The 25,591-nt window shown below is 41.6% G+C and overlaps 1 protein-coding gene across 1 annotated transcript in view; it reads right to left on the bottom strand.

Moving 5' to 3' along the window:
- Positions 1-17,736, bottom strand: part of Opn4 (opsin 4) — a 57,658-nt gene extending 39,922 nt beyond the window's left edge. Inside the window, exon 1 of the mRNA XM_027389439.2 lies at positions 17,531-17,736. The gene's annotated coding sequence lies outside the window, so the exon portion shown is untranslated. The remainder of the gene's footprint in view (positions 1-17,530) is intronic.
- Positions 17,737-25,591: the final 7,855 nt, after the last annotated feature.

Here is a 25,591-nt window from a genome sequence, read left to right as displayed (position 1 = left end):
AAGCTTTTTTTTTTGCTGTGAAGAGGCACCATGACCACGACAACTCTTATAAAGAAAATATTTAATTGAGGTGGTTCACTTACAGTTTCAGAGGTTCAGACCATTATTATCATCATGACAGCATGCAGGCAGATGTGGTGCTGGAGGTGAGAGTGATACATCTTGTAGGCAACAGGAAGTCAACTGTCACACTGAGGGAAGCTTGAGCAAAAGAGACCTCAAAGCCCACCCTCACTGAGACACACTTCCTCCAACAAGGCCACACCTCCTAATAGTGCCACTGTCATTGGGGACCTTTTTCTTTCAAACCACCACAAACAATGATTAATAATAATAATAGTATTAATGTGTATCCCAGCACTCCAATAGACAGATGAAAGGTGGAAATGGGAAAATTGACCAATAGTTTCACATAGACAGTACAGCAGTTGAATAAGACTCTGCTTCAAAAACAAGGCAGGAGAGAACTGATTCCTAAAAAGTTGTCTGAATGCCACACATGGGGCACACACACACACACACACACACACACACACACACACACACACACACTGATTGCAAATAATTTGCTGAATATTAGGTGAAACTTTCTGCATCAAACTGAAACTATGATATTGATAGAAGATGGTGAGAAAAGCCTGTAGCTCGAATCTGTAATCCCATCACTTTAGAAGCTGGAGGAAGACTGAGTTTGAGGCTAACCTGGGCTACACCGCTAGACCCTTAAATAAACAAAGATCATGAGAAAGTCTTTCCTTATGGCACCAAAAGAAGGAACCGGTCCAAAGATGGGTGAAGACATCCAAAAGATGACCCTAGGTCTAAGCTAGAAAATGGTGTTCTGGTAATGTGCACAAAATACATAATAAATAAAATCTTTAAAAAATTTAAATTAATATATAGTTACATCATTTTCCCCTTTCCCTTTCTTCCTTTCAACCCTTCCCATGTATACATTCTTAAATACATAGATACAAACTGCCCAGTTCATATAATGTTACTATTGGTATTGGATAACCAATTGGGGTGCTCTTTCCTGGGAGATACTATTTCTCTTGCTGTCAGCATTCCAGAGTTGCCTGTAGTTCTTTATCTCAGGGAAGGGCCCCATTAGATTTCTTCCTTCCATGGCAGCATGACTATTGGTGTTGTCCTTGTTCCGGCAGTCATTTTATTGAGACTTCGTGAGTGTAGCCTCTCCTGCCATTTCTAGGAGACATAATCCCATAGCAGGCATTTTGTTTCTCTGACTCTTTCAATCCCCCCACCTTCCATGTGTTGCAGACAGATCAGTTGGAACTGGATACCACATGATCACTTTCTCTCCTCAATTTGATTGGTTTTGGTTTTCTGTAATGGTCCCCATCTGTTGCAAAAGAGAATTGTCTGCATTGATGGGTGAGAGTTAGACCTATATCTGAAGACTTGGAGTTTGTTGCCACAGATGAGATAGAACATTTGATCTTTGCCCTTCTGGGACTAGTGTAGTGGCATCTTGCCTTGCTAGTACACTTGTAGTGGTGGCCACATCCTTTGGGCATGGTTTCAGGTACAGATGTGACTCATCTTAAGGTAGACAAGGGCCTGGCTCAAGCTCTCTTGGGTTGCAGAGAGCATTGGAAGAGCAGAGACTACATCTTCTGGAGCAGAAAGATTGCAGCGGTTATTTACTCTTATCTGTTTAAGTGCTTCCCTAATAAATACCTATTTATCATTTATCTTGGGTGGACTCATTTAAATCTCGCCTTAAGACTAGGCTACCTCACTAAATAATCTTCTCTAATTTTATTCCATTTACCTGACAATTTCATGATTTCATTTTTTAACAGCTTAATAGTATTCTGTAGTATGTATTACCACATTTTCATTATCCATTCGTCAATTGAAGGACATTCAGGTTGTTTCCATTTCCTAGCTATCACGTATAGAGAAGCAATGAATATGGCTGAGCAAGTATGTACAGAGTATAGTGCTGAGTCCTTTGAGTATATGCCAAGGAATGGGATAGCTGGGCAATGTGGTAGGTTTTATTTTCAGCTTTTGAAGGTTGTCCACACTGGTTTCTAGGATGGCTAGACCAGTTAGTAATCCCACCAACAGTGACTGAGGGTTCTCTTTCTTCCATTCTGACTGGGCTAAGATGAAATCTCAAAGTTGCTTTGATTTGTATTTCCCTAATTACTAGGGGTGATGGACTTTTTTGAGATTTTTGTTAAAAACCCTTTTTATTTCTTCTTTTCAGAATGTTCTGTTCAGGTCCTAGGCCCATTTTTTTCAAAAGGGTCATTTTTGATTTTTTGACTCCTTGTGTTTTGAGTTCTTTATATATTTTGGATATTAATCCCTTGTCAGATGTATAGCTGGCAAAGATTCTCCCCCATCCTGTGGAATTCCTCTTCACCAAGTTGTTTCTTTAGTGGGCAGAAGGCTTTTAGTTTTATGAGGTCCTATATAGGCCTTTCTTGACCCACTTTGTTACTAGTTTAAAAGTGCCTAAACAAATTGCAGGGAATTTGCTCTTAAAAACAAAGATTTAAAAAATGTATATACTCAACAATTAAAAAGATGTCTAGCATTTACTCAATATTACTAGACATGGAAAGACACACACACACACACACACACACACACACACACACACACTATAATAATAAAAACAGACAATAGAAATTAGACAGATGAACAGACCCAACTTTTGCTCCAGTGCAGGGCAGGGCAAGAGCTGAACATTGTTAAAAGAGTCATTTTCTTAAATACCTATTAAGGGACTGACAAGATATCTCTCCAGGTGAAGGTGCTTGCTACCAAACCTGAGATGAAAGTTTGATTCCCTGGGACCCACATGGTAGAGTGAGAGAACTGACTACTACAAGTTCTCCTCTGATCTCTATGTGGACACCATAGTTCACACACCCCTCATCTACACAAAACAAATAAAAATGTAAACATCTATTAAAATTGGTATCGCTGCTAATAATAAGTTCTTATTCTGAGAACTTTTGTGTTTATTTTTTTTCTTTGTAAATAAGCAAAGATATAGGGGGTGGGACAGTCGTGGCCTCTCCCTTTCTATCCTGGATACTCTGAGTAAAAGGACTGTTAGTCAAACAGCCAGGTAGACCCCATTATACCAGCACCGGCTGTGTTGAACACTGGCAGACATCTTGGGTGTGCTGCATGATAACCACAGGTGAATGTTTCCACTCCCAAGGGTGCGGCCCCAGCCACAACTATTTTAAGCAGCTAATGACTATCTTTCCCTGTAACGATTCTTATCGTGATCCTTGAGACTGGTGCACAAGGGAAAAATGCCCTGATTGTTCTGAACACAACCAACCCTCCATCTGCATGAAAGGCCCCTGTAATTGGCACAAGCACATCTCTTCTGTCTACACAAGCAAGCTGTTCAGCTCCGTTTATTAGCTGGCCAGGAGACACTCTCCTACACTACAGCCTCTGGTGTTGCAACATTAAGCCCAGTAAGAGGCTTCTCTTGGGGGCTGGAGAGATGGCTCAACAGTTAAGAGCACTGAAAGCTCTTTCGGAGGACCCTGCTTCAATTCCCAGCACCCACATGGCAGTTCACAACTATCTATAGCTCCAGGTCCAGGGGACCTGACACCCATGCCAAATCACCAATGCACATAAAATAAAAATAAATTAATTAAAAAAGAGAAGCTTCTCTCAAGAGGTCTTTTCTTGCCTGCTTTTAGTAGAGTGAGCAGAGCTACTGACGAAGAAAAAGCAGCGACAGTGGAGTGGTGGCAGTGACAGCTGGCAGGCTGAGCCACATTAGCAGGGCTGGAAAATTACCATCAACCCTGACAGTGGCAGAAGCAGAGTCTCGAGTGAAGCATCACTGGGGAAGCAGTGGTGACAGCGGTGGCAGAGGTCACAACTGTAGTAGAAGCAGCAACCAGCAGACTCCCAGCTTCTAACACTGGCCACTTTCAAGGGCTGGAAAACACTGATGCCTGGCCTCTAAAGCTGTGATGCTTTCCCTACAACCTGCAACTATTTCCTTGTAGACCAGTGGTCCTCAACGTGTGGGCCTCGACCCCCACGGGGTCACATATCAAATATTTACATTAGGATTCATAACCGTAGCAAATTTACACTTATGCAGAAGCAACAGTGCCCCGTCCCGCGGGGCTCCGGTAATTCGTGAGTCCGAGGTGGATCACGCCTGCAAATAATGGGCGGGAAAGAAAGAGTGGGACCAAGCAGATTCCATTGTCAAGGCCCACTTTATTGATTATTACAAGGGGTTTTTATAGAGAAAGGAGGAAGCAGAGAAAAAGGAGGTGGGGGAGGGATGAATTAATTGCTATCAGGCAGGTTTCCGGAATCTCCTGTGTTAAGGAAGTGGGGGAAGGGATAGGTGTTAGTTGCTTCTCAGGCCAGGTATCTGGAATCTCCTATGTTTATCTCAAGCACTAACTAAGGAAATGGGGGAAGGTGTTAGTTGCTTCTCAGGCCAGGTCCCGGAACCTGAGGGGTGGGATGCTAGGCTACCTAGGCATGGGGGGGGGTCGCCAAGGCTGGCTTCTGACACAACAGAATAATTTTATGGTTGAGGTCACCACAGCATGAGGAACTGTATTAAAGGGTCACAGAGTTAGGGAGATTGAAAACCACTGATGAAGACAAAGGGGAAAACACTCTACCAAAGGCTGAGGAATCCAACAGTCTAGACCTACACAGGAGCCATAATACTTGTTAAAAGTAGGACTAAGGATTCCAGAAACACTAGAGGGCACTACCGACCACTGCTCCCAGCTGTCTGCTACCTCTAAAATCTGCCAAGGACCAGCGCTAAGAGCTTCTTGTCTTCACATGTTTTCTTTTCTTTGTTTCCTTCCTTTCTTTTCCTCTTTCTTTGTGGTTCTGAGGATCAAACTAAGGTCCCACACATATCAGGCAATCATTCTTATACCTAGCATATTCTGTGTTTTATTTAAGGACAAGGTCCTGCTAAGTCACCCAGGCTGGCCTTGCAACTCATTCTATAGCACAAACAGGCCTTGAACCCACAATCCTCTAACCTCAGCCTCCAAAGTAGTTAGGTTTATAGACCCCCTCCTGCAGGCCTGGTCTCCCTCACATGATTTCTCTCTGGGTAAAGCAACTGGAGCAGCCAGATGATGGGACGACAAATTCAACAGTATTAAAGGCAAGAATATTAAAGCAGTTTTATAGCTACACTCAAATGTTTTAAATGAAATACTAACAAAATAAATACAATTTTAAAAAGCTGAAAACAGTGAACAGTTTCCAGTGACCTCTGAGACACTATCCAATAATCTAGTCTGTTCATCATTGGAAATCCATGGGAAACATACAACATAAAAAAATAGTTGAAGAAATAACGGCCCAAAAAGTATTTCAAGGGGTTGGAGAGATGGCTTAGCAGTTAAGAGCACTAGTTGCTCTTCCAGAGGACCTGGGTTCAATTCCCAGCACCCATGTACCAACTCACAAACTGTCTATAACTCTAGGTTCAGGGGATCTGACACCTTCACAGACAGGCATATAGGCCAAACATGAATACACATGAAATAAAAACGAATTATTTTTTTAAAAAAGACTATCTTCAAGCCAAATGTGGAGGCCTTTGCCTATATAGATCCTAGCACTGGAAAAGGCAGGAAATCAAAATATGGAAATCAGACTTGGCTTCCATACTTACAAAAAGACCTTGTCCCAAGGAAAAGAAAATCCCTTAAGTAATGAAAACTACATGGCTATAAACCTAAGAACCTCCAGAAAGATGAAGCAGGTGATTTATGCACCACCATCACCAGCATGACATGTTAGTAACAAAATTACTGAAAGTCAACATGGGATTAAAAGAAATTATTAAAAATTACCTGGAAATAAGAAGAAGGAACAAGATTAAAAGAATCAAGAATTCTTCCTTTCAGAAACTATGCAAGACCACATCAGGGAGCTTGCTCCCCTCCCTCTGTCCCTTCTGTTTTATCTTTATTTTCTTGAGATGGGATCACATTCTATAGTCCTGGATGGCCTCAAACTCAAACTCATGACCCCCCTGCTTCAGCCTCCAAAGCTGTACGATTACAGATTACAGACATTCACCATCATTCTTTTGTTTGTTTTGTTTTGTTTTGTTTTGTTTTTTGAGACAGGGTTTCTCCATGTAGCCCTGGCTGTCCTGGAACTCACTCTGTAGGCCAGGCTGGCCTCGAACTCACTAAGCTCCTCCAAAGTGCTGGGATTAAAGGCCTGCACCACCACTGCCTGGCTCACCACCATTCTTGGCCATTTAAAAACATCTTTAAAGGACTAAAAATTTTGTCCACCTGGGATCTCATATCTCTAATATTATTTATAAATTAAAGTAAGAATAATTTTTCAGGCATATAGAGGACCACTGAATAAATTTTTCTTGAGTTGGCTGATACAGCAAGAAATAACGAAAGAAATGATTCAAACAAAAAAAAAATGAACGTAGATAGCAACTTTGATCTACATAATGAAAGAAAAGAATGGTACATAATTCTGGGCGGTGGTAGTCCATGCCTGTCATACCAGCACTCGGGAGACAGAGGCAGGTGGATCTCTGAGTTTGAGGCCAGTTCTGGTCTAGAGAGTAGTTCCAAGATAACCAAGGTTACACAGAAAAACCCTGACTTGAAAAACCACAAAAAACAAAACCCAGAAAACAAAACATAATTCAAACTCAGAAATTAAAAAATCAAAATGAAAGAACAGATGACAGAAACAGAAAACAAACATAAGTTAGTAGATTTAAATCCAATCATAGCAATTATTGCAATGAATGTAAATGATCTAAACCTTGCAATTGGAGGCAGAGAATATCAGATTGATTAGAAAAGCAATATCAAACAAACCTGGTACATGAGCTAGCTTGTTGGAGCCCACTCCCCATGGTGGGATGCCATGCTCAGACTTAATGCATGGGAAAGGGGCCTGACCCTGCCCCAACCTATTGTACCAGAGTATGTTGACTCTTCATGGAAGCCCTTACCCATGAGGAGGAGTAGACTGGGGGTGGACTAGGGGAAGGTTAGAGAGGGTGGGAGTGGGAGGAAGAACTGTTGTTGGAATGTAAAATGAAATAAAAAAATTAAAAAATGGGAAAAAAGAAAAGCAATATCAAGTCATGTGTTATATATAAGAAATACTAATTTATGGTTGTTGGGGTAAAACCAAGGTCTGGTACATGTTAGTCAACTTATCTACCACTCAAATCAGAAAATTCTATTTAAACATAAAAATATGGATGTGTTTCAAGAAAAAGAATGTAAAATATATACTATGCAAACAATCATTAGGAAGCTAGAACAGCTATAATAATATTATATTATATTAGTATTAGACAATCTAAAACAAGAAATACTGTAGAGCTAGATGAAGAATATTATATCATGATAAAGGTGTCAACCTGTCTAAAGAAACATGAAAATCCTAAACCTCCACATTCTAAAGAATAGAGCTCCAAAAACATCAAATTGAAAAAGCTAAGAAAAAATGACAAATCTCCATTATAGCTGGAAATAAACATGCTTTATTCAGTAATCAATACAAGCAGAAATAAAATTAGTAAGAACAGAGAAACCTTGAAAACATTGCCAGCTTAATTTAATTGAAATCCATAGGTCACTGCAAAATAGAGCTAATCATGTTAATTGAACATTAACCTCAGAACAAAATATAGTACATTGCCTCCCATTTGTGGCTTTCAGATTTTATATAGATACATAAAATCATGTATGTATACATATGACATGAAAGTAGAAACAAAACTAGCTAGGCCCTAGACTCTAGGGAAACCAGGGGACTAATGAATGGGGTAGGAGAAAAGAGTGAGTAAAGGATATAGGGAATATACTCTAAGCACATTATATATTTGAATGAAAATGGCCTCATGTAACCCAGTACCATATGAATGTAGACACTGTTGAAAAGAAAAAGGAAAAAAAAAAGATGAAGAATGTAAAAATAGAAATAAGGCTATAACTATAACTAATACCAAGGTCCTCCAATTTTAATACCTTTTTATTAATAAACATTATCATAATGATGTTCTTATAATTAAAAACTGTAACATTGAATTAGGAACATAAAAGTATACCGCCTTATACCATACACCATAAACAAATCTTCACAATATTAAAAGTACTACAGGGGGCCAGGCAGTGGTGGCACCTGCCTTCAATCCCAATATTCAGGAGGCAGAGGTAGGTGGATCTCTGTGAGTTCAAGGCCAGCCTGGTCTACAGAGCGAGTTCCAGGTCAGGCTCCAAAGCTACATAAAAGAAACCCTGTCTTGAAAAACAAAACAAAACAAAAAATTGAGCCAGGTGATGGTGACACACTCCTTTAATCCAGCACTAAGGAGGCAGACAGGTGGATCTCTAGTTCCTGGCCAATCTGGTCTACAGAGTGAATTCTAGGAGAGCTAGGACTCCACAGAGAAACCCTGTTTCTAAAAAACAAAACAACAACAAAAAAGTAGTGAGGCTGGAGAGACATTCAGAGATTAAGAGCACTTGCTGCTTTTGCAGAGGACCTGGGTTAAGTTCCAGTACCCACATGGTGGCGAATAACCCTCTGTAATTCTGTTCTAGAGCATCTGAAATCCTCTTCTTGACCTTCTCAAAAATTAGACATATGCTGGGTGTGGTGGTGGTGCACACCTTAATCCTGGCACTTGGGAGGCAGAAGCAGGCAGATCTCTGTAAGTTTGAGCTCAGCTTGGTCTATGGAGTAAGTTCTAGGGCAGGCTCCAAAGCTACAGAGAAACCCTGTCTTGAAACCACCACCACCACCACCACCACCACCACCCACCCCCCAAAAAAGAAAGAATTAGAAATACATTACATATGGTGCATACACTTGCGTGAAAGCGTAAGAAAAAAAAAAAAAAACCTAAGTAACAATAACAAACAAACAAAAACCACAAGTAAATTGTAGGATACTGTGAAGGCGAACTCCTGGAAGTAAACTGGGTCTGCAAAGATGGATAGACTGATTAGAACTGCAGTGATGTGGAGAAGGTTGGAATGCTGCAGGTCCAGAGGCTAGTTATTCTTTATCTTGGACTAGATTAACCTGCATTCCAGAGGCTAATTACACTTTATCTTGGACTAGATTAACCTGGGTTTCTTTACGTGAAGCCTAAACAATCCCAAATACAATGAATTTAATATTATTAAAATCTGAGAGTGAATTGCTAAATAATTTTTATCTAGCAGGTAGACATCTTTTAAGTTTATTACAAAAAAACAATGCTGGGGCTGGAGAGATGGCTCAAGGGTTAAGAATGCTCACTGAGCCTGGTGGTGGTAGCACATGACTTTAATCCTAGCACTAAGGAATTTCTATGAGTTCCAGGACAGCCAAGGCTACACAGAGAAACCCTGTTTCAAAAACAAAAACAAACAAAAAGAATGCTCACTGCTCTTGCAGAGGACTCCAGTTCCCAGCACTCACATGAACTAGCTCACAGTGACCTATATAACTTCAGAGGATCTGATGCCCTCTTTAGTCAGATCTCAGATACCTGCACTCATGTGCTCTCACACATAGACAAACATATACATAAACATTAAAAAAGAAGAAGAATTTTGAATAAGAGGCCCTAACAGTGTCAGGGACTCTAGACCATGGTGGCCACTGATACACTAATCTTAGAGAAGATATTGCTAGATGGAGAAAAGAAAAAAAGAACATTAGATGTATCTGTTTCTTCTACAGTCAAAAAACATCATTATCAAGATCAATATCAAGGTTGAAAGAAAGAAAACTCAGGGGCTGGAGATGAAGCAAAGCCAGTGCTGACCCAGAAAGAAAATACGTTGGAGACACTGCACACTCAGATAGTAAAATAAAAGCCAGCTTCATGATAAGCAACAGCTTCAAACAGGCAAGAACACGTGAGTCCAAAGATAAATCTCCCAAGAGTCACAGTCTGAGGAACACAATGAAAAGAACACTCTGATAAAGGGAGAGAACGAAAAAATTCTGAAAACCATTAGGACAGACCCAAGTGCTAAGTAAGTCATCAGGAGATAGAAGTGACTCAAGACCCGGATCTTATGAAAGTCCATTGCAGTAGAAAGCAGGAGCTGTGGCACTGTGGCAGCTCTGTGAGTTAAAGCATGTGGGGCGGACAGCAAGACCACAGACCCACACACAGAGAGGAATGGGTGTGGGGTTCATGTCTTCAATGCATGGAACAATTACAGGTTGAAAAATGTGACAGATTTATTTGATCTTGGGACTTTACATACTTGCTGTTCTGGTGTCATCTCCCTGTTCAACAAACAGCCACTTCCAGCTTGCATGGATATTGCTTTGACTTTAATTTTCCCATTAAACTTGACAGGACTATGCTAGGACAATAAGTAAATAAACAAATAAACAAATAATAGAAATAAAATATAGATGATCTCTTAAAACAAAAATGAAGAGCTAAATATTTGAAAAGAGAGTTAGAGAAAAAGAGCTGGATAGATGGCTCCATGATGGTTCCTTCCTTCAAGCCGTGTTGTCTGAGCTCCATCCCATGGATCCTTATGATGAGAGAAGACTGACTCTCACATGTTATCCTCTGACATATGTACAAACACGCATGTTTACAACATATAAATAAATGTATTTTCCAAAACAATTAATTTATTTTGGAAAAGAATATACATAGATCAAGAATGACTTGAGAGCCAAAGACTAAGCTCTCATATTTATGGTCAGTTGATAATGGCACTATGTCAAGATAGTGGCTAGAGAGATGGTTTAGCAGTTAAGAGTACTTAACTTGCTCTTTATGAAAGGAGGACCTGAGTTTCCATTCTCAGCACCCACATGGTAGCTCACAAGTATGAACACAAGGTGTGTTTGTAATGCACGTATATACATGCAGGCAAAACACTCATAATCATAAAATAAACCTTTTTTAAATGTTAGGATATTTCAATGGAATAGGATAGTCTTTTAAATAACAGGTACTGGGCATAATTGGACACCCACATACAGGAGAATGAGGTTGGATATTTATCTTATGCCCTACAGAAAAATGGGTTCCAACTGAATTATTTTTCTAAGCATAAGAGCTGGAAGTATGAAACTCCTAGAAGAAAACATGGAATGAAACCATCCTAACTTTGGGGTAGGCCAGGGTAACTTAATGACAACAAAAGAACAAGAAAAAAGAAGCAAATCAGAATAAATCAGACCTTGTCAATGTTCCCCAAAGGACTCAAAGGCAACATTAAGATGATGAAAAGACAGCCCACAGAATAGGAGAAGACAGTCACAACTCACATGTTAAACACTGTTAATTTCTAGAATTTGTGAAGCATTCTTACACTTTAACAATAAGAAGACAAAAAATTTTTAAAAAGGCAGAAGGCTTAAATAGACATTTCTCCAAAGCCAAATCATCAATAAGCAAATGACAAAATATGCAACATTATTAAAGAAATGAAAATCAGAACCATAAAGAGCTGGGAGAGGCAGCTCAGCCCTTGAGACACTAAGGTAGGAGGATGGGAGTTTAAGGCCAGCCTAGGCTACCGAGGAAGTCCCTGTCTCAAAAAGCTGGGAACAGCAAACAAACAAAAAATAAAAATAAACCAAAATAAACCACAGTGAGACATTCTTCACACTATTTAATGGCTGTAGGCTTTTGCTTTGTTGAGGGCTGTTTTGCTCTGTGACTTAGTCTGATCTGGAACTCAAGAGTCTCATGACCCAGTCTCTATTTCCTTAGAGTTGGGATTAGATGTGTGCACGACTTCACCCAGCTTTATGTAATTTTTTTAAAAGATTTTATTTATTTATTACGTATACAACATTCTGCTTCCATGTATATCTGCATACCAGAAGAGGGCACCAGGTCTCATAATGGATGGTTGTAAGCCACCATGTGATTGCTGGGAATTGAACTCAGGACCTATGGAAGAGCAGTCAGTGCTCTTAACCTCTGAGCCATCACTCCAGCCCCAGCTTTATGTAATTTTTAAAAAACGAAAAATAGCAAATGTTGACAGAAATAAGAAAAAAAAAGTTGGACTTTCATCTCTTCTTTTTGTTTTGCTTTTTGTTTTTTGAGACAGGGTTTCTTTGTATAGCATTGGATGTCCTGGAACTAGCTCTGTTGACCAGACTGTACTCAAACTCACTGAGATCTGCCTGTCTCTGCCTCCCAAGTGCTGGGATTAAAGGTGTGTGCCACCTTACCCATCCTACTGGCTGGAATATAAAATTGTATTAATTTCAGCCGGGCGGTGGTGGCACACACCTTTCGTCCCAGCACTCGGGAGGCAGAGGCAGGCGGATATCTGTGAGTTCGAGGCCAGCCTAGTCTACAAGAGCTAGTTCCAGGACAGCCTCCAAAGCCATAGAGAAACCTTGTCTCCAAAAACCAAAAAAAAAAAAAAAAAAAAAAAAAATGTATAACTTCTGTGTAAAATCAGTTCTGAAGTGTCTCAAAAAGTTAAATACCGTACTCATATGTATAATACATACTTATCTAAGTAAAAAGTATATATCACTTTACCCAGAAATTTCACTACTGACCCAAGAGTATTGAAGTTCATGTGCTAGGGATAGAAGTTAGTGCAGAGTGCTTGCTTAGCACATGTAAGGCTCTAGTTTCTGTACCCACTACCACAAAAAGAAAGAGAGAGAGAAAAAAAGAAAGTACATATTTGTACAAAAATGTACGCATGAATATCCATAGCATTATTCATAATAAACAAAGGGAAAGGATACCTTGAATGTGTATGGGTAAGCTTGATGAGGATACATCAAAGAATTATTCAATAATAAAAAAGAGATGAAATATTGATTGTGCTACACGATAGATAATACAAAGCATTTTACTGGGTGGTAATATAGCTTAAGAATACTTGCCCTAGTACTTGTAAGGTCCTGGGTTCCATCCCCAGTCATAGAAAAGCACAGTAGACTAAGTGAAAAAAATCAGCTACAAGTTATGATTCTATTCATAGGAATTATCTGGAATAGGCAAATCAATAGAGAGGAAAAGGAGATTAACTGCAAGAGCTTGAGGAGGGACTCTAGCTTGGAGCTCTCTGCATAGCCCAGGGTGGTCTCAAATTCACGATCTTCTTGCTTCAATTTCTTGAGTTATGAAATTACAGGAAATGTTACCTCCCTCCCTCCCTTCCTCTCTCTTTCCCTACCTCTGTTCTTTCTTCCTTCTTTAGGTGAGGTCTAACCTTGTAACCTAAATGGATTTTTTTTTCTTGGGGAGAAGGGTGGGATAAGGTCTCCTGTATCTAAGATTGTTCTGACACTCTTTGTAGTAGGATGACCTTGATCTTCTGAGGCTCTTGCTTCTATATCCACCTCCCCAGGGCTGGGATTACAGATGTGCCCCACCACACCCAGCTTATGAGGTGCTGGAGACTGAATCTAAGGCTTTGGATAAGCTTGGCAAACACCAGCTGAGCTACATCCTCAGCTCCCAGTTGTATACTTTTAAGAATAGTGTTTATGATCTTTAAATAGTTTTTAGTGATGATTTTTATTGCACTCATTAATTAATTCACTTACATATTGTGTGTGTGTGTGTGTGTGTGTGTGTGTGTGTGTGTGTGTGTGTGTGTGTGTGTGTATACCTTAGCATGCATGTGGAGGTAAGAGGATAATTTACAGAAGTTGACTCCAGGACATCTGGCTTAGTAATAAGTACTTTCACTCTGAGACATCTTGGCAGTCTTGACTTGTTGCTTTAAAATGGATTACAGTGACTGTGATAGAACAGGCTTGCAGTCCTATCGCTTGGGGTGCCAAAGTAGGGGGATTGTGCATTTGAGGCCAGGCTGGGGTACATAGTGAGATCTTGTATTAAAAACAAAACAAAGGGCTGGAGAGATGGCTCAGAGGTTAAGAGCACTGGCTGCTCTTCCAGAGGTCCTGAGTTCGATTCCCAGCAACCACATGGTGGCTCACAACCATGCGTTATGAGATCTGGTGCCCTCTTCTGGTGTGCAGATATACATGGAAGCAGAATGTTGTATACATAATAAATAAATAAAATATTAAAACAAAACAAAACAAAAACAACCAAACATAAATACTAGTAACTAAGCATAGAGACACATCCAAATTCTCCTGTATCTAAAATGCTCAAGCCAACTAGAAAACCATTTGACAGATTATATATATCATGCATGTTAAATTAAACATAATCATTATTTTTCATCATGGCAGGGAGCATAGCAACCTGTAGGCAGGCATGGCACTGGGGCAGTAGCTGAGAACTCACATCTTGAGACAACAACCATGAGGCAGAGAGAGTCAGAGAGAACTAACTGGGAATGGTATGGGCTTTTAACAAGCCTTCTTCAACAAGACCATACTTCCTAGTTTTTAAACAGTTCTATCAACTAGGATATATATATCATATATCATATATGATTATATATCATTCTATATATGAGCCCATGGGGGTCATTTCAGATCACCACAGTGACAAAATATTCTCCATTTTAAGGCTTCCACTAGTTACACTTATGTTTGTGTTTTTTTAAACCATAGGTTCTCAACCTTCCTAATGCTGCAACCCTTTAATACACTTTCTCATGTTGTGGTGAATCCCCAACCATATTTTTCTTCCTATTCATAACTGTAATTTGCTACTGTTATGAATCATGATGGAAATATCTAATATGCAGGATATCTGATATGTGATGTGACCCCAGTGTAAATGTCATTTGACCCCCCAAAGGGGTCAGGACCCACATGTTTAAACCATTCAAAGTTTATATGCATGAAATTGTACCCTAAATAAATATTTTTATTATACAAATCATATGTCAAGCAAGCTGAACTTTAAATATTTATTTATTTATTTATTGGTTTTTTTGAGACAGGGTTTCTCTGTGTAGCTTTGGAGCCTACCCTGGCACTCGATCTGCAAACCAGGCTGGTCTCGAACTCACAGAGATCCACCTGCCTCTGCCTCCGGAGTGCTAGGATTAAAGGCATGTGCCACCAATGCCTGGCTAACTTTAAGTATTTATAATGTAAGCCAGGTATAGTGGTGCACACCTTTAACCCCAGCACTTGGGAGGCAGAGGCATGTGGATCTCTGTGAGTTCAAGGCCAGTCTGGTCTGCAAAATGACTTCAAGGACAGACAGAACCACATAGTAAGACTCTGTCTGGAAAAACAAACAAACAAACCAAGCATTTGTAACTTATATCACATAGACCAACATCTCTAACAACAGAGAAGAATGTAGAAATCAGGAAGTCTGGACCAACAGGCACATAGTTCTCAGAAGCAGCAGCACACAAATTGCTCTTTTTAAAAAGATGATTTATTGCTGGGGTGGTGGTGCACACCTTTAATCCCAGCATTCGGGAGGTTGGTGCTGGCAGTTCTCTGTGAGTTCAAGGCCAACCTGGTTTTCAGAGCAAGTTCCAGAACAGCCAGGGCTACCCAGAGAAATCCTGTCTCAAAAAGATGATTTATTTTATTTCATCTTTTGGTTTTTCGAGACAGGGTTTCTCTGTGTAGAACTGTCCTGGAACTCACTCTGCAGACCAGGCTGGCCTCAAAATCACTGAAATCCACCTGCCTCTGCTTCCCAAGTGCTGCAATTAAAGGTGTTCAAAACCACCACCCAGCTAAGATTATTTATTTTTAATTTTATGTGTATGAGTGTTTGTCTGCAGGTATGTCTGGCACCACATGTGTGCCTGGTACTCACAGAGGCCAGAAGAAAGCACCAGATCTCCTGGAACTGGGATTACAGGTGGTTGTGAGCCACCTTGTGTGTGCTGGAAATTGAACCTGGGTCTTCTAGAAGAGCAGCCGGGACTCTTAACTGCTGAGCCATCTCTCCAGCTCCAAATTGCTCTTGAATTTAGGAAAATACTCAGTTTCACTCCTAATAGCAGAAATGCATATCTAAGCCACACTGGGATCACAGGCCTTACCTATCAGATTGGCAAAAATTCAAAAACACACCCTGAGAGCTATGGGAAAGCAGCATGCTCATAGTTTGTCCAGGTGCAAAACAGTCCTACCCCACAAAGAAGAATTTGGCAATATCCAACAAAATCACAAAGCACATACTTGGATCCAGCAATTCCACTACTAAGATAGTAGATATTATTTCATATGGGCAAAATGAAGTACTTTTCCTTTGAAATTAAATTTGAATCTTTTTACTCAATGTAAGATTATTTACTATATTACCATATTTACTACAGATTACTGAAGGGACCAGCTCCCGATTTTAACAGCCATGACAGTCTAACATGGGCTTGCCTGACCTTGCCTTGGTCACTAGGAGGTCAGATGCCTGCCTCGTGGCAAGGAACCAATCAGAAGTTAACTGGTGGTGATATGCTTTGCAGCTCTGGGTGTGCTTTACGGAAAAGTGCAAATGACGTGCAGAGCATAGCAACCACCCTGGGAGGGCCTATGGGCCATAACAACCAGTTGACCAATCAACATAGGGCAAGTCCTCCAAGCCTGGAGGCACACCAATCCTGAGCCTGTGTGTACCCCTAGACACTCCCCTTATGCTGTCCTATAAGATCTCTGTCCTGTGGTTTCTCCAAGTCTTCCCCCAGCCATCTGCCATGGTGGATGGATGAAAGGCCCGAGCTAATGGGGTTAGCTCATTAAACAACTGCAATAAAAGACTCATTGCTTTTGCATCGAAATGTGCCTCTTGGTGATTTAGGGGTTCAGAATTTGGGCACAACAATTACTAATTACAAGATAAAATTTATTTACTGTAAGATTTTCTTTTGTTTGTTTTTTTGTTTGTTTGTTTTGTTTTTTGAGATAGAGTTTCTCTGTGTAATAGCCCTGGCTGTCCTAGAATTCACTTTGTAGACCAAGCTGGCCTTGAATTCACAGAGATCCTCCTGCCTCTGCCTCCTGAGTGCTGGGATTAAGTGTGAGCTACTACTGCCAGGTATGTCTATCTATTGGTGATTGGTTAAATAAGCCATGATTCACCTATATGCTAGATGGAGGTACTTAAAAAATGGAAGGGCGGGGGCTGGAGAAATGACTTAGCAGTTAGTTACAGTGACTGCATTTGCAGAGGGAAACTCAATTCCCAGGATCCACATGTTGGCTCATAACCATCCTTAACTCCAGTTCCAGGGGATCTGACATCCTCCAAGAGCATCATGCAGGCAAATACTAATACATATAAAATAAAATATTTTTTATTTTAAAAAATGAGTAAGAAGTAGGGCCTGGCAGTACAAGCCCGTAATCCCAGCTACTTGGGAGACTAAGGCAGTTTGCAAGTTCAAGCATGGCCTGGACAAGCTAGTGACACAAAGACTCAGAAAGATCTACAAGGACTAGAGCTATAACTTCAGGTATTACCTAGCATGCACAAAGCCCCAATTTCAATCTCTAGTACTGAAGGAACAACAAAGGAAAAAGAGAAGGAAGCACTTTTACATATTGTATTAGTTACTTTTATATTGCTATGATAAAACACCATAACTAAGGCAAAGGGTTTATTCGGGCTTACGATTCCAGAGTGTTGACAGCCCATCACCACCAAGGCAGGGAGCATGGCAGCAGAGAGGCAGGCATGGCAATGGAGCAGCTACTGAGAGTTTACATCCCGATCCATGAACAGGAAGTAGAGAGCACACTGGGGATGCTGGGAAGTGTTTGAATCCTCAAAGTCCTTCCCGTGTGACACACTTCCTCCAAAGAGACCACACCTCCTAATTTTTCTCAAATAGTTTCACCAACTGGTGACCAAGTATTCCAGCATATGAACCTATGGAGGCCATTCTCATTCAAACCAAACCAACAACTCCATTCCTTAGCTGCCATAGGCTTGTGGCCATATCATAATTCCAAATACATTTAATTTGATATCAAAAGCCTGCATAGTCCAGGCAGTGGTGGCACATGTGTTTAATCCCAGCACGGGGGTGGGGGTGGGGGGGTGGGAGTGGAGTGGGGTGGGTCGGGGCCAGCCAGCCTGGTCTACAGAGTGAGTTCCAGGACTGTTTCACAAAGAAACCCTGTCTCAAAAAACAAACAAAACCTGCATAGCCTTTCACTAATAAGACTGTTTAAAAGTCTAAGTCTTTTCTGAGACTCAAGACAATCTCTTAATTGCAGCCTCTTGTAATATCAAAAATCAAGCTACATACTTCCTGTAAGGATTCAGGCATTGTGATGGCCTGTCCCCTGTCACCTGGCAGCATGCACTCAGGCAGTACCCTGGCTGGCCCAGGGTTCTATGGCTGCTAAGTCACTATGTAGTCTTCACACAGATGCAAAGGGCCCTTTAAGAGAAAAACTCCACCCACTTCCGCTTTCTTTCTACTGCTCCTCCGAAGGGCGGTCAGGGCTTTTCCTGCCTCCCTCTTCTTCTCTTTCTCCCTCTCTCTCTGTCTCCCTCTTTTTCTCATCTCTCCTCCTCTCCCTTCCCTTTCTCCATTCCCTTCCCTTTCTAATAAAACCTCTCACTTAAGTTCTGTCTGCCCGGCGAGTTTGTTTCTTGCTCGCCATGGGATCCGCCGAGGGATGCACGAAGGTTCCCTCATGCAGTATTGTAACACTTCCAACATACAATGGCACAGAATATGAATCACCACTCGAAAGGGAGTACAGTGAGTAGACCAAAGGAAGACTGAAACCCAACAGGGCAAAACCCAAATCCTGTAGCTCCATGCCTGAGGTCGAAGGGCCTTTCCCTTTGATAGCTCCTCCCTTCCAGCTTTGCTGCCTGAAAGGTACATCTTTCTTTCAGGATGTGTCCGTTTCCTGTACAGCCATGTTGTCAGATATCCCATGGCTCTGGCACCTCTAACGTCTTGGGCTGTCCGATACCATCTAGGCTTCACCTTCACAGCTTTCAAACTGTAGCCTCTTAGGGTCACCAAGCAATGAATCTCTTGCTACACTCCTGCCTCATTGGTTCTCTGTAACAGTGCAGAAAACTCCGCAACCCCTTTATTCTTGTATCCTTCATGACTCCAAAAACTATAGCCATGTGGATGACATCACCAAGTTCGGCTGCTTGCTTGGGTGGAGCCTGCCCCCCTTGAATCGCATTTGCCACATTTTCTCTTTTGTTTTTAGTAGCAGAAAATTCCTTAGGCCTTTTCCTTTCACAAGTTGAAAGCTTAGCTGGGTGGGGTCTTGCTCTAAGGGTCCCTCCCTTCATCCCATGAGGGACCAGGCCTCTCCTTACCCTCCTCATCGCTTTCAGAACAAGTGTTGACTCTAGCAACAATACTCCTTTTCCTTTCAAACTGTTGATTTTGTATTTCTTTTTTCCCCTGCGTGCTCTCTCGTACAGTAGACCTGCATAAGACTCATCACTAATCACCACCTGACCTGAGAGTCAGTATTAGGCTGTCCTGAAATCATCTCTATCAAAGAATTGGTCCATTATTTTGAAATTTAGCCTGAGACAAATTCTTAATACAAGGGCAAGGAGCCACAGTCTTTGCTCAAATATCACAAGAATGGTTTCTAGCCCAGTTGCTAACGCTGTTTCCCTCTGAAGCCTCCTGAGCTAGGCCACCATAGTCCCCATGGCTCTCAGCACGACTATCTTCCAAAGCAGCTACTGCGATGGCTCATTAAACCCTGCTTACAGAATTTAACTGCTTTTCTGGCCTAAGGTTCCAATTCTTCTACATTGCTCCAAGGAACATGTTTCCCAGCAATGGAGGAGATGGAGGTGGAAGTGGAGATGGTGGTGATCATAAGAGAGGAGGAAGTACTAGAGGCTGTAGTTTCAAAAAAAAAAAAAAGGTTTAAAAGATAAGAAAAATGGTTTCAAGTGTGGAAGTGTGAATCATAGCATTTTTTTTTTTTGTACATTGAGCACATTGGTTCATTCACTTAACACATAGTCATTGAACAGATAAAGGTGAGTTAAATATAAGCTGGGTGGTGGCACCCACCATTAATCCCAACACTTGGGAGGCAGAGAGAGGCGTTTCTCCAGGAGTTGGAGGCCAGCCTGGTCTACTGAGCAAGTTCCAGGACAGCCTCCAAAGATACAGAGAAACCCTGTGTCAAAACAACAACAAAAGAGAAGAAAAGAAAAAACCCACATATCTATAATTTCCCTCCCTAGAAACACCACTACAGCTACAATAATAGGGCTTAAAATTACTCTTTTAAGATTTGGATTTATATTTTTATTGTGTTGAAATACACATAGTGTGAATGTTATTCTTTTGATCTTTTTTCCCCAGAGTAAAAATCTGGCTATGTAGTCTAGTATGTCCTCAAACTCATGAGCCTGCTGCCTCTGCCTCCTTAATGCTGGCGTGACATATGTGTACCAGAGTGGATGGCTCAGACTCTCATTCATTTTTTAAGGCAGTATGCTATTACAGTAAGTGCACATGCTGTGTTTTGTTTACCCATTTATCCATCAATTGACTCGTACCTATCTCACTCTAAGCTTCCTATACCTTGCCCACCTACCCACCCCATTCCGAGCAGGTCCTAGCAAATTTGTTTTAACAAAGCAGAATTTTTCTCCAACACTGTAGAATGAGGTTTAGATAGGTGGTCTTTGATGTTGAGTGCCATGATTTTTTTTTCTGAGGATTGTCTGTGTTCTCTCCCTCCAGAAATACACATCTCTGAATCACCTCAACAACTGGAAAATAGGACCTCATGAAATTTAAAAGTTCCTGTGTAGTAAAGGCAGCAATCAACAGAGTGAAAAGATGGACTGTGGAATGGAAGAATATCTTTGCCAATTTTATATCTGATAGAGCATTAATACCTAGATTTTTTTTTTTTTTTTGGTTTTTCTAAACAGGATTTCTCTGTGACTTTGGAGGCTGTCCCAGAGCTAGCTCTTATAGACCAGGTTGGTCTGGAATTCACAGAGATCTGCCTGCCTCTGCCTCCCAAGTGCTGGGACTAAAGGTGTGCGCCACCACTGCCTGGCAATACCTATAATTTATAAAGAGCTAAAAATTTAAAATCCCAGACAGATAGGCAAATGAATATAACAAACATTCTCAAAAGACAAAATAGGAACCCAATAAATACATGAAAAAGTGTAAAAGTGTTCAACAGTCCTCACCATCAGGGAAACAAAAGAAAAAAAAGAAGAAATGGTGGAGGAGGAGAAGCTATAGCTGTTTAAGCCGGGCATTGTGGTGCATGCCTTTACTACCAACTCTTAGGGTGCAAAGGCAGGGAGATCTTTGTGAGCTCTAGCCTAACTTGTCTAGGCTAGGACTGTCAGGGTTACACAGAGAAACCCTGTCTCAAAAACCAAACACCCATCACCACCATCAACAAAAACAATTTCACCCTAGCTATGTAGCTATTAAAAAAATGATAACAAAGTAAGATGACGAACGCCTTTAATCCCAGCACTTGGTAGGCAGAGGCCCGCAGGTCTCTGTGAGTTTGAAGCCACATCAGGGTGAGTTCCAGGAGAGACTCCAAAGCCCTGTCTCAAAAAGAAAACCCAAAAAGATATGAATATTTAAAGAGAACTGTGTGGGGAGAGGAAGGGGGTATCAAGGTAGATGGGAGGGGTGAACAAGGAGAGATAAGGGGAGGGGGGAAATGAAGGCAAATACTGAATGCTCTCACAGGCAGAAGTTAGATTCCTGTGTACATGTTAGTAATACAACAAAACAAACAGAATAGAATAAATATCAAATGGTGACTTTCCTAATAAAAGATGGCTGTTCGTCAATGCATGTTAGGCAGTGAATAAAGACTGGTAATTCTGCAGTCTTTCTTGATCTGTTGTGGCTTAGGAAATGGTTCTCCAAAGTTGGGTCCTTGAGAGCACCCTAAGGAACAAAGTCTCTCTCTCTGACCTTCTGTTGTCCTCCTCTCTTTCATCCCTTATTCTCGCTTTCCCTGAGGCGAGCCACAGAAACTAAAATACCTTTTCCTCAAGGCAGGTCATAGAAATCAGAAGTCAAAGCCAACCATGAAACCTAAAAATATTATTTTAACTCCCCCCACCTGTCTGTATTAAACTTGTCATAAAGAAATTGTCTGACCTACTTTGTTTGATAGTAGATCATGAGACACACCTCCCCCTGTCCCCCCCACTCCATTCTAGAAAGGCTCTTGCCCCATATGCAGAAGAAAGAGCTGCACAAAAAGGCCAGAAGAATCTGAACAGACAGGCCTTGCTGGATTCCCACCCTTCCCCATAGTCTATTACAATGTGGGTATGTCGGGTTTTTTTGTTGTTGTTGTTGCTCAGTCATATTTCTACTCTGCTGTCCCTACACCATCAAACCTATGCATAAAAGTGGATAGTTCACCTTGGGTGTTTGCAGTGAGTGCATAGGTAGATATGTTTGTGTCTTTCCACAGTGTCAGAATTTACTTAATTCACAAGCCATGACTCTAAGTCAGCAAGTTCATTTGCTGGACATGGCCATTGGCAAGCACTATAATATATATATATATATATATATATATATATATATATATATATATCATTAGAAACAACCTTATTTTACATGTCAATCCCAGTTCCCTCTCCCTGCCATCCTCCTATGCTCCCCACTGACTCCCCATCCCATCTCCCACCCACTCCCTAGGGAGGGTGAGGTCATCCATGAGGGATCATCAAAATCTGTCAAGTCATTTGGGGCACAGCCTAGACCCTCCCCTCATGTATCTAGGCTAAGAGAGTATCCCTCCATGGGGAATGGGCTCCCAAAGCCCATTTATGCACTGGGGATATATCCTGGTTCCACTGCCAGAGGCCCCATAGACTCCCCAGGCCTCCTAGCTGACACCCATGTTCAGGGGGCCTGGCTTGGTTCTATATTGGTTCCCCAACTGTCAGACTGGGGTCCATGAGTTCCCACTTGCTCAGGTCAGCTGTTACTGTGGGTTTTCCTAGGATGGGTCTTGACAGCTTTGTTCATCACTACTCCTTCTCTATAACTGGGTTCCAGGAGTTCAGCTCAGTGCTCAACTGTGGATCTCTGCTTCTGCTTCCAGAGCTACTGGATGAAGGCTCTAGGATAGCATTTAAGGTAGCCATCAATCTCATTATAGGGGAAGGGCATTTAAGGTGGCCTCTCCACTATTGCTTAGATTCCTAGTTGGGGTCATCCTTGAAACACCGTTTCTTTTGTTCCATTTTTCATCACCAGCATTAACTCCAGTTTGCACATTACATGCCATATACAAATAGACACACATAACGGTGATGGACAGGTTAAAATGGCAACAAGGTTCAAAAATGCCTTATTGAGGGCAAGAGCAGAAATTGGAAATAGATGCAAAGAGAGTCACCACAGATAGATGAGGTGCTGGTGAACCTCCCTCAGAACTGCTTTGAGACATAGAACTGGTTTTAAGCCCTAAATAGGTAGAGAGATTCAAAATGGCTGGCCTGGGTCTGGACAAATGGCCAACCAGGAAGATCTTGCTGAACTGAACCCCACTGTGTGTGGGAGTAGGTACAGAGTCAGGAGTTCATCCCCTGTGGATCTCATGATGCATGCGTGAATGGTCTGATGATACACACTGGTGGGTGCTGCTGTGCCCCAGTGTGAAGTCTCTCTCTCTTCCTACAGTCCAGGTGAGAGGGCTGCATCATTAATTGGTCTGCGTTATTTGATAAGTCCATGGGACTGGTTTCTGATACAGTTTTGATACCACTATGTGTCCTTGTCTTCTCGAGTTAATTTGATAAGTTCATAGGTCAGAATATTTTATTTGTGTGGATAAATTACTTACCTGTCTGTGCCATGGTCAGTGCTGGACAGATGATGTCTGATCACTTGCATACGCAAGATATGAAGTCATTCTTCTGCCTTGTCATTTATGCTGAAAATGAGGCAAATTGCTCTTTTACAAAGTAAAGTCCCTCAGAGCAAGGCACAGCTACTGTTCTATACAATATGGAGGAACTAAGAGCAGATACAGCTTCAAATTCACAGTATTTGAGTCCTCAATCTGAAGGCTATCTTGTCACATAAAATCATAATCCATAAAACAAACAACAGATTGTTAACACATCTGTTGCTATAGGGGTCTAAACTGCCACCCTTTAAAATGACCAAACCAACTGGCCAGTGGTTGCATACACCTTTAATCCCAGCACTCTGGAGGCAGAGGCAGGTGGATCTCTGTGAGTTCAAAGCCAGCCTGGTCTACAAGAGCTAGCTCCAGGACAGCCTCCAAAGTCACAGAGAAACCAGGCCTTGAAACCTGTGAGGAGACACTGTAGCCCCACCTCCTAGTAGCCCAAACAGGTATGCCATAAGGGCGTGGTCAGGGGAGGTTGGGCACTTGTGGATGGCCCTTCTCTCTGGCCACGCTAGCTTGTGGCCTCTGGGCACGCTCTGGCTTGTGTTTGGTCTGGTGTTTATCTGAATAAAGAAATCTTAGCCTTACGGACTACGGATCATCTTTGAGCGCATGCAGCACTCAACAGAAACCTCCCCCCCAAAAAATATATTTTGTGTAGCTCAGTGTGGCCTTGAACTAACAGAGATCTGTCTACCTCTGCCTCCCAAGTGGTGAGATTAAAGGTGTGTACCACCACAGCTTGGCTCCTATAGTTAACTAGTGTGGCTGCTTTGCTATTTTTATCTCCAGTGGCTTTAATAAATTATAAACAATATATCGACCCTGATGAAATCTACTTGGGGGGAAAGGGCTTATTTTGGCTTACAGTTTGTTACACTTCATTAAGATGGGGAGGTCATAGTGGCAGGAGCTGGAGTTGGTGGCTGGTCACATCACAACCACAGACAGGAATCAGAGAGTGAGGACTGTTGGTGCTTAGCTAGTTTTCTTTTGTGTGCAGTCCAGGATTCAAGGCCATGGAATGGTTCCACCTATATTTACATTGGGTACTCCCACTATGATTAACCTATTCAAGATTTAGCAATTGGTAGATTGCTTAAAGCCCTGGGTTCAGTCCTCAGCTCTGGAAAAAAACCAAACCAAACCAAACCAAAAGTAAGACCGAAAAATCTAGGCAAGTGGTGGGGCACTCCTTTAATCCTAGCATTTTGGAGGCAGAGACAGGTGGATCTCTGTGAGTTTGAGGCCAGCCTGGTCTCCAGAGCGAGCGCTAGGATAGACTCCAAAGCTACACAGAGAAACCCTGTCTCGAAAAACAAAAACAAAAACAAACAAACAAACAAAAAAAGCAGGTGTCCTTAGGCAGGAGAGGAGGCTCAGTGGTTAAAAGCATGTACTGCTCATTCAGAGGACCCAAGTTCAATTCCCAGCACCCATGTTAGGTGACTCACAACCATCTGTAACTCCTGCTCCAGGGCTATCCATCTGCAGGTACCTGTACTTATGTGGACATAGTCTCATATAGATATGTACATAATTTAAAAAATAATAGAGCCAAATCTTTTTTTTTTTTTTTTCCAGACAGGGTTTCTCTGTGTAGCTTTGGAGCCTATTCTGGCACTCGCTCTGGAGACCAGGCTGGCCTCGAACTCACAGAGGTCCACCTGCCTCTGCCTCCCGAGTGCTGGGATTAAAGGCGTGCGCCACCAACTCCAGGCTAGAACCAAATCCTTAAAAAATAAATCCTTAAAAACAGGTGCCTCAGGACTGGGATATTGATTAGTGG

Source organism: Cricetulus griseus (assembly GCF_003668045.3).
Source record: "Cricetulus griseus strain 17A/GY chromosome 1 unlocalized genomic scaffold, alternate assembly CriGri-PICRH-1.0 chr1_1, whole genome shotgun sequence".
In the NCBI taxonomy this organism is placed as follows: domain Eukaryota; kingdom Metazoa; phylum Chordata; class Mammalia; order Rodentia; family Cricetidae; genus Cricetulus; species Cricetulus griseus.
Note: the sequence above shows the minus strand (reverse complement) of the source record. Positions and strands in the feature narration are given on the sequence as shown.